Source organism: Delphinus delphis, chromosome 2 (genome assembly GCF_949987515.2).
Source record: "Delphinus delphis chromosome 2, mDelDel1.2, whole genome shotgun sequence".
NCBI lineage: Eukaryota > Metazoa > Chordata > Mammalia > Artiodactyla > Delphinidae > Delphinus > Delphinus delphis.
Genome location: NC_082684.1, coordinates 60,703,967 through 60,712,689, shown reverse-complemented (window position 1 = coordinate 60,712,689; position 8,723 = coordinate 60,703,967). Strand labels below are relative to the sequence as shown.

General features: G+C 36.4%; 1 pseudogene; it reads left to right on the top strand.

The window, feature by feature from the left end:
- Window positions 1-5,233: 5,233 nt before the first annotated feature.
- Window positions 5,234-8,075, top strand: LOC132417938 (probable global transcription activator SNF2L2 pseudogene; annotated as a pseudogene).
- The last annotated feature ends 648 nt before the right edge of the window (window positions 8,076-8,723 follow it).

The following is an 8,723-nucleotide window of genomic DNA, read 5'->3' as shown; positions in this document are numbered from 1 at the left end:
GTAAGGCCAGACACTATAAAACTCTTAGAGGAAAACATAGGAAGAACACTCTATGACATAAATCACAGCAAGATTCTTTCTGACCCACCTCCTAGAGAAATGGAAATAAAAACAAAAATAAACATGTGGGACCTAATGAAACTTAAAAGCTTTTTCACAGTAAAGGAAACCATAAACAAGATGAAAAGACAACCCTCAGAATGGGAGAAAATAGTTGCAAACAAAGCAACTGACAAAGGATTAATCTCCAAAATATACAAGCAGCTCATGCAGCTCAGCAGCAAAAAAACAAACAACCCAATGCAAAAATGGGCAGAAGACCTAAATAGACATTTCTCCAAAGAATATATACAGGTTGCCAATAAACACATGAAAGGATGCTCAACATCACTAATCATTAGAGAAATGCAAATCAAAACTACAATGAGGTGTCACCTAACGCCGGTTAGAATGGGCATCATCAAGAAATCTACAAACATTAAATGCTGGAGAAGGTGTGGAGAAAAGGGAACCCTCCTGCAGTGTTGATGGCAATGTAAATTGGTACAGCCACTATGGAGAACAGTAAGGAGGTTCCTTAAAAAAACTAAAAATATAATTACCATATTACCCAGCAATCCCACTACTGGGCACATACCCAGAGAAAACCATAATTCAAAAAGGGACATGCACCTCAATATTCACTGCAGCACTATTTACAATAGCCAGGTCATGGAAGCAACCTACATGTCCATCGAAAGAGTAATGGATAAAGAAGATGTGGTACATATATAGCATGGAATATTAAAGGTACCATAAAAAGGAATGAAATTGTGTCATTTGTAGATGTGGATGGACCTAGAGACTGTCATACAGAGTGAAGTAAGTCAGAAAGAGATAAACAAATATCGTATATTAACCCATATATGTGGAATCTAGAAAAATGGTACAGATGAACCAGTTTGCAAGGCAGGAATAGAGACACAGATGAGGAGAACAAACATGTGGATACCAAGGGTGGGAAAGGGGAGGATGGGATGAATTCCATATATATGGAATCTTAAAAAAAAACAACAAGGTTCTAATGAACCTAGGTGCAGGACAGGAATAAAGACGCAGACATAGAGAATGGACTTGAGGACATGGGAAGGGGGAAGGGTAAACTGGGACAGAGTGAGAGTGTAGCTTTACATATATACACTAGCAAATGTAAAATAGATAGCTAGTGGGAAGTAGCTGCATCGCACAGGGAGATCATCTCCGTGCTTCGTGACCACTTAAAAGGGTGGATAGGGAGGGTGGGAGGGAGACGCAAGAGGGAGGGGATATGGGGATATATGTATACGTATAGCAGATTCACTTTGTTATACAGCAGAAACTAACACAACAATGTAAAGAAATTATACTCCAATATAGATGTTAAAAAAAAAAAGCTGAATTAGAAAATGTGTCACAACCATAAATACAAATGGTTAAAGACAAGGCTTAGAAAGAAACTTGCAAAAAGATGAAAAGTTGTGATTGAGTACTGGGATTAGAGATGATTTATTTTAATATCTTCTTCAATATTGGTAATAATGATTTCAATTGAAAGGAACAAAGTTAACATCTTCATACTTAGCTATGGTTGTTTCCATCGTTAACAGATATTCATAGATATGCTTGTGAGAGTTCATAATATCAACTGTCTTTTATTTCTTAAACACCTAGTTGTGGAACATAAATCGCCCTGTTAAAGCATCCTCTATTTAAGATTTCTCACCTGACTTCCCCATGTCTTCTTAGTCAGTGAATGCTATCAGTTGATGAGTTTGATTCATTTTCCTTCAGTTAAGAGCAAATATTTTTGTTATTCAAATTATGTTCATCATGCTACTAATTATATACAAAGCATTGTTCCTTCAAACTCTTTCATGACATTATTGGTATAAAGTAAGCATATGCACATCTTCACCAAGGATTTCAAGCTAATGCAGCTTAAAAAACATCAGTCTACCTAGAAATATGCATATGTTGACTTTACTTTGATTTTGTAACTACAAAGGAAAGTAAAAGGACAACTGATTTGAAAATGTTGTCTTGCATACATAAAAATGAATAATTGAGTATCAGACTTATGAAACATTTATATATATATGTTACACATACACACACATATGTATACAATTTAGATATACAATTTAGATTTGAATATTCATCTATTGCTTCATGCCATTGAATAGGGGGAAATAATCTTCCTGCAATCATTAAAGCAATTTTGGTATCTGTCATGACATAACACTCAAAAGGCAGCTACAGGGATGCAGAACCTTGTGTGTCAGGGAACACAACCCTACCACCAGATAACTCCCAGAAGTCATTATCATGGTCTCAAGAAAGATCCCTAGAGGTCCTTCTCTTTCTCTCATGTTGCCTTTATCACCATCACCACAGCCCAACTTTCTCTCCTTTACCAAGCTACCACCTACCCAATAATGAAAAACTCCTTGTCTCAACTTGAGTTGTTAAAATTGAAGGTCACAATGCAAAAATGTGTGAATTTGATTTTTTCAATAGCTTAGTCCCACAGTGGACTTCTGCATATCCGAAATTTAAACAGTAAAATTTAAAGCCCACGGCATCACATTCTTCTCCCACCATACTAAATTTCTATTACATCTCAAAATGGCAAGAACCATGGCCTATAGTATGCAGAATCATCACTTTGTTCTAGCCACCTTCTCTCTTGAGAGAAACCCCTGTGATCTTTGATGTTTTCTCTCAGCCTCACTCATGTTCCTGCCCAGACCCTATTATGGTCAGTATGTGACTCTTTATATCTCATTTTGATAATCAGGGTCCCAAAGGACTTTTGTCTCATCAGTATCAGAAGTAATACTAGAAATTTAATTTTAAAACCTATCCTAAGCAAGAAGAGATGAATGCGTTTAGTATGCTGTGTCATTATAGTAAGAGTCATGATTTCTTGAGAATTTGGAGGCCAGGCATTATGCAAAACACTTTTAATCTCATTTGATCCACACAAAAGCCCAGTCGACAGATAAAAACATTGAGGAATATTCAAATTCAAGTCTGACCGACTCCAATGCTCTAGCACTGTACTCCACTACCATCTAATACCTATACTGAATAGGTCTATACCTAAATCCAGCCCCCATGCCTAAACTGCCCTGTTCATCATCTCTATGCTCAGGCCATAGGTCCTGCACTCATATTTATTAAAGACCTTTAAACAAACACAATGTTGGCTATAAAATGAGACCATTTTCAGAAGGGAGTCAGGAACTTGAGCCCAGGAACAATGACTAAGAGAACAACAAACATGTCTTCATAGCCCTGTGATAGAAAGGCACAGTTGTGACTTGAGACACAGGGATAACAAGCAGCTGTCTTTGAGTGGATATATATTTTCATTTCTCTTTGATATAAATACCTAAGATCTGAATGGCTGGGTTAAACACTATATGCACATTTAACTTGTGGAGAGACCTACAGTTTCTCCAAAGTGATTTGCAATTTTACGTTTCCATCACCAGGATATGAGAGATATATAAACTGGCAATTTGTATATCTTATTTTGTGAAGTCAATATTCAAGTAGTTTGTCAAATTTTCTATTGGGTTGCTTATCTTCTTGTAACTGAGTTGTAATTGTTCTTTTTCGGGATACAAGTCTTGTCAAATATACATATTGGAATGTTTTCTCCCATTCTATGTCTTGTCTTCTCATTTTCTTAATGGATATCTTTTGAAGAGTAAAAGTTCTGAATTTTTATAAGGTCCAATTTATCATTTTTTTCATTTTTCATGAATATTTTCTACTTTTTAAATAGTTTTACAGCACTAGATTTATATTTATTATGCATTTAAAGTTAATTATTGTGTATGACATGAAGTAATGGCTAATAATGTTCCTATTTAAAAATATATCTTTCTAATTGATTCAGCATCATTTGTTTGAAAAGACTTTTTCCCCCATTGAATTGTCTTGACATTTTTGTTGAAAATCAATTGACCATGTATTTGTGGACTATTCCTGTGCTTTCTACTGTTTCATTGATCTATGTGCCTATCCTCTTGACAATACTCCAATGTCTTAATTGCTGTAGTTTACAGCATACCTTTAAATCAGAAAATATAAGATCTCCAAATTCGCCCTTAAAAAATTATTTTGACTATTCTAGGTCATTTAAATTTTCATATAAATTTTAGAATTAGCTTATCAATTTCCAAAAACTCTTGCTATATTTTGTTGGAATTGCATAGAATTTAAAGATCAATGTCGGAAGAATTGATATTTTAACAATATGAAGTTTTCCAGTCCATGAGCATGGTACATTGTTCCATTTAGTTAGAGTATCTATAATTTCTCTAAGCAATATTTTGTGAGTTTTAGTGTAAGGTCATAAATGAATGTTATTACATTTCTTTAATAATGAATAATTAATTCAACTTCAATAATCTCATTTTCTAATTGTTTCCAATTGTTTGATGTCAGTATATAAAAATGCAGTTAACTTTTATCCTACAAACTTGATAACTTCATTTATTACTTTTAATAACTGTTTTATCGATTTCTAAGAATTTTCTACATAAACAGTCATGTTGTCCAAAAAAAACACAACAGTTTTACTTCTTCCATTCCTAAGTTTATGCCTTTTTTGAAATTGCCTTGTATGGGAATAGAATCTAAAAAAGAGTGGACATATGTATATGTATAACTGACTCACTGCTATGCAACAGAAACTAACACATTATCAGCTATACTCCAATTTAAGAAAATATCTTGCCTTATTGTAACAGCTAAAACCTCCAATACAATGTTGAAACAAGTAGTAACATATTCAACATATTCATATTGTTGCTGATTTTAAGGGAAAAGCATTTAATATTTAATGATTAAATATAATATTAGCCACAAGTTTTTCCATAGATGCCTTTTTTTAAGACTGAAGTAGTTCCCTACTGTTCCAGTTTTAAAGTTATTTTAAAATCATGAGTAAGGGTTAAATTTTGTATAGTGTTCACTCTTTATTTATTGAAGTATCATACGAATTTCCCCCTTTTTATATTAACATTTATTTTTGAATGTTAAATCAACCTTGCATTCCTTGAATAAACCTCACTTGATCATGTTGTATTACCCTTTTAATATATAACTGGATTCAATTTTTAGGAACTCATCTGTGTATATGTTCATGAGGGCTACCTGTCTAGTTCTTTTTTTCTTTAATACTAATGTCTGCTACGTGGATGATGAGCACAACATGCAATACAGTGCCAGGGGCTCCCAGTCCTACTTCACGGTGGCCCATGCCATCTCTGAAAGGGTGGAGAAACAGTCGGCCCTCCTCTTCAATGGGACCCTGAAGCATTATCAGCTCCAGGGCCTGGAATGGATGGTTTCTCTGTATAATAACAATTTGAACAGAATTTTTGCTGATGAAATGGGGCTGGGAAAGACAATACAGACCATTGCACTCATCACTTATCTGATGGATCACAAAAGACTCAATGGCCCCTATCTCATCATTGCCCCCCTTTCGACTCTAACTGGACGTATGAATTTGACAAAGGCTCCTTCTGTGGTGAAAATTCCTTACAAGGGCACCCCGCCATGCGTCGCTCCCTTGTCCCCAGTTACGGAGTGGCAATTTCAATGCCCTCCTGACTACTTATGAGTACATTTTAAAGACAAGCACCTTCTTGCAAAGACTCGGTGGAAATACATGATAGTGGACGAAGGCCACCAAATGAAGAATCACCACTGCAAGCTGACTCAGGTCCTGAACACTCACTATGTGGACCCCAGAAGGATCCTCTTGACTGGGACCCCCCTGCAGAATAAGTTCCCGGAGCTCTGGGCCCTCCTCAGCTTCATCCTTCCTACAATTTTTAAGAGCTGCAGCACGTTTGAGCAGTGGTTTAATGCTCCATTTGCCATGACTGGAGAGAGAGTGGACTTAAATAAAGAAGAAACTATATTGATCATCAGGCATCTGCATAAGGTGTTGAGACCATTTTTACTGAGGAGACTGAAGAAAGAAGTTGAATCCCAGCTTCCAGAAAAAGTTGAATATGTGATCAAGTGTGACATGTCAGCTCTGCAGAAGATTCTGTATCGCCATATGCAAGTCAAAGGGATCCTTCTCACAGATGGTTCGGAGAAAGATAAGAAGGGGAAAGGAGGTGCTAAGACATTTATGAACGCTATCATGCAGTTGAGAAAAGTCTGCAATCATCCATATATGTTTCAGCACATTGAGGAATCCTTTGCTGAACACCTGGGCTTTTCAAATGGGGTCATCAATGGGTCTGAGCTGCATCGGGCCTCAGGAAAGTTTGACCTACTTGATCGTATCCTACCAACATTGAGAACGACTGATCACCGCATCCTGCTTTTCTGCCAGATGACGTCTCTCATGACCATCATGGAGGATTACTTCGCTTTTCGGAACTTCCTTTACCTGCGCCTTGATGGCACCACCAATTCTGAAGATCATGCTGCTTTGCTGAAGAAATTCAATGAACCTCTGTCCCGGTATTTCATTTTCTTGCTGAGCACAAGAGCTGGAGGCCTGGGCCTAAATCTCCAGGCAGCTGATACCACGGTCATTTTTGACAGCAACTGGAATCCTCATTAGGACCTGCAAGCACAAGACCACGTCCACCACATCGGCCAGCAGAACAACGTCCGCGTGCTGAGACTCTTCACCGTCAATAGTGTGGAGGAAAAGATCCTCGCAGTCGCAAAGTACAAGCTTATTCTTTTTGTTGCAGTGGTAAGTGGGAGTGTTTCCTTAATTTCTCTTTCAGATTTTTCATCATTAGTGTATAGGAATGCAAGAGACTTCTGTGCATTGATTCTGTATCTTGCTACTTTATCAAATCATTGATTAGCTTTTGTAGTTTCCTGGTAGCATCCTTAGGATTCTCTAGGTATAGTATGTCATCTGCAAACAGTGACAGCTTTACTTCTTTTCTGATTTGAATTCCTTTTGTTTTTTTTTCTTCTCTGATTCCTGTGGCCAGAATGTCCAAAACTACGTTGAATAATAGTGGTGAGTGGGGCAACCTTGTCTTGTTCCTGATTTTAGAGGAAATGGTTTCAGTTTTTCACCACTGAGAACAATGCTGGCTGTGGGGTTGTCATATATGACCTTTATTATGTGGAGGTAATTTCCCTTTATGTCTACTTTCTGGAGGGTTTTTAATAAATGGGTGTTGAATTTTGCTGAAAGCTTTTTCTGCATCTATTGAGATGATCATATGGTTTTTATCTTTCAGTTTGTTAATATGGTGTATCACACACTGACTGATTTGCATATTTTGAAGAGCCCTTGCATTCCTGGGATAAACCTCACTTGATCATGGTGTATGATCCTTTTAATGTGCTGTTGGATTCTCTTTGCTAGTACTGTGTTGAGGATTTTTGCATCCATTTCATCAGTGATATTGGTCTTTAGTTTTCTTTTCTTGTGACAGCTTTGTCTGGTTTTGGTATCAGGGTGATGGTAGCCTTGTAGAATGAGTTTTGGGAGTGTTCCTCCCTCTGCTATATTTTCGAAGAGTGTGAGAAGGATAGGTGTTAGCTCTTCTCTAAATATTTGATAGACTTTGCCTGTGAAGCCATCAGGTCCTGGGCTTTTGTTTGTTGGAAGATTTTTAATCACAGTCTCAATTTCAGTGCTTGTGACTGGTCTGCTTATATTTTCTATTTCTTGCTCGTTCAGTCTCAGAAGGTTGTGCTTTTCTAAGAATGTGTCCATTTCTTCCAGGTTGTCCATTTTATTGGCACAGAGTTGCTTGTAGTAATCTCTCATGATCCTTTGTATTTCTGCAGTGTCAGTTGTTATTTCTCCTTTTTCATTTCTAATTCTGTTGATTTGAGTCTTCTCCCTTTTTTTCTTCATGAGTCTGGCTAATGGTTTATCAGTTTTGTTTATCTTCTCAAAGAATCAGCTTTTAGTTTTATTGATCTTTGCTACTATTTCCTTCATTTCTGTTTCATTTATTTCTAATCTGATCTTTCTGATTTCTTTCCTTCTGCGAACTTGGGAGTTTTTCTTCTTCTTTCTTTAATTGCTTTAGGTGTAAGGTTAGGTTGTTTCTTTGACATTTTTCTTGTTTCTTGAGGTAGGATCGTACTGCTATAAATTTCCCCCTTAGAACTGCTTTTGCTGCATCCCATAGGTTTTGGGTCATCATGTTTTCACTGTCATGTTTTCTAGGTATTTTCTGATTTCCTGTGTGATCTCTTGGTTATTTACTAGCATATTGTTTAGCCTCCAATTGTTTGTATTTTTTACAGTTTTTTTCCTGTAATTGATGTCTAGTCTCATAGAGTTGTGGTTGGAAAAGATATTTGATACAATTTCAATTTTCTTAAATTTACCAGGCTTGATTCATGACCCAAGATTTGATCTATCCACGAGAATGTTTCATGAGCACTTGAGAAGAAAGTGTATTCTGTTGTTTTTGGATGGAATGTCCTATATATATCAATTAAGTCCATCTTGTTTAATGTGTCATTTAAAGCTTTTGTATCATTATTTATTTTCATTTTGGATGCTCTATCCATTGGTAAAAGTAGGGTGTTAGAGTCCCCTAGTATGATTGTATTACTGTTGATTTCCCCTTTTATTGCTGTTATCATTTGACTTATGTATTGAGGTGCTTCTACGTTGGGTTCATAAATATTTACAATTGTTATATCTTTTTGTTGGATTGATCCCTTGATCATTA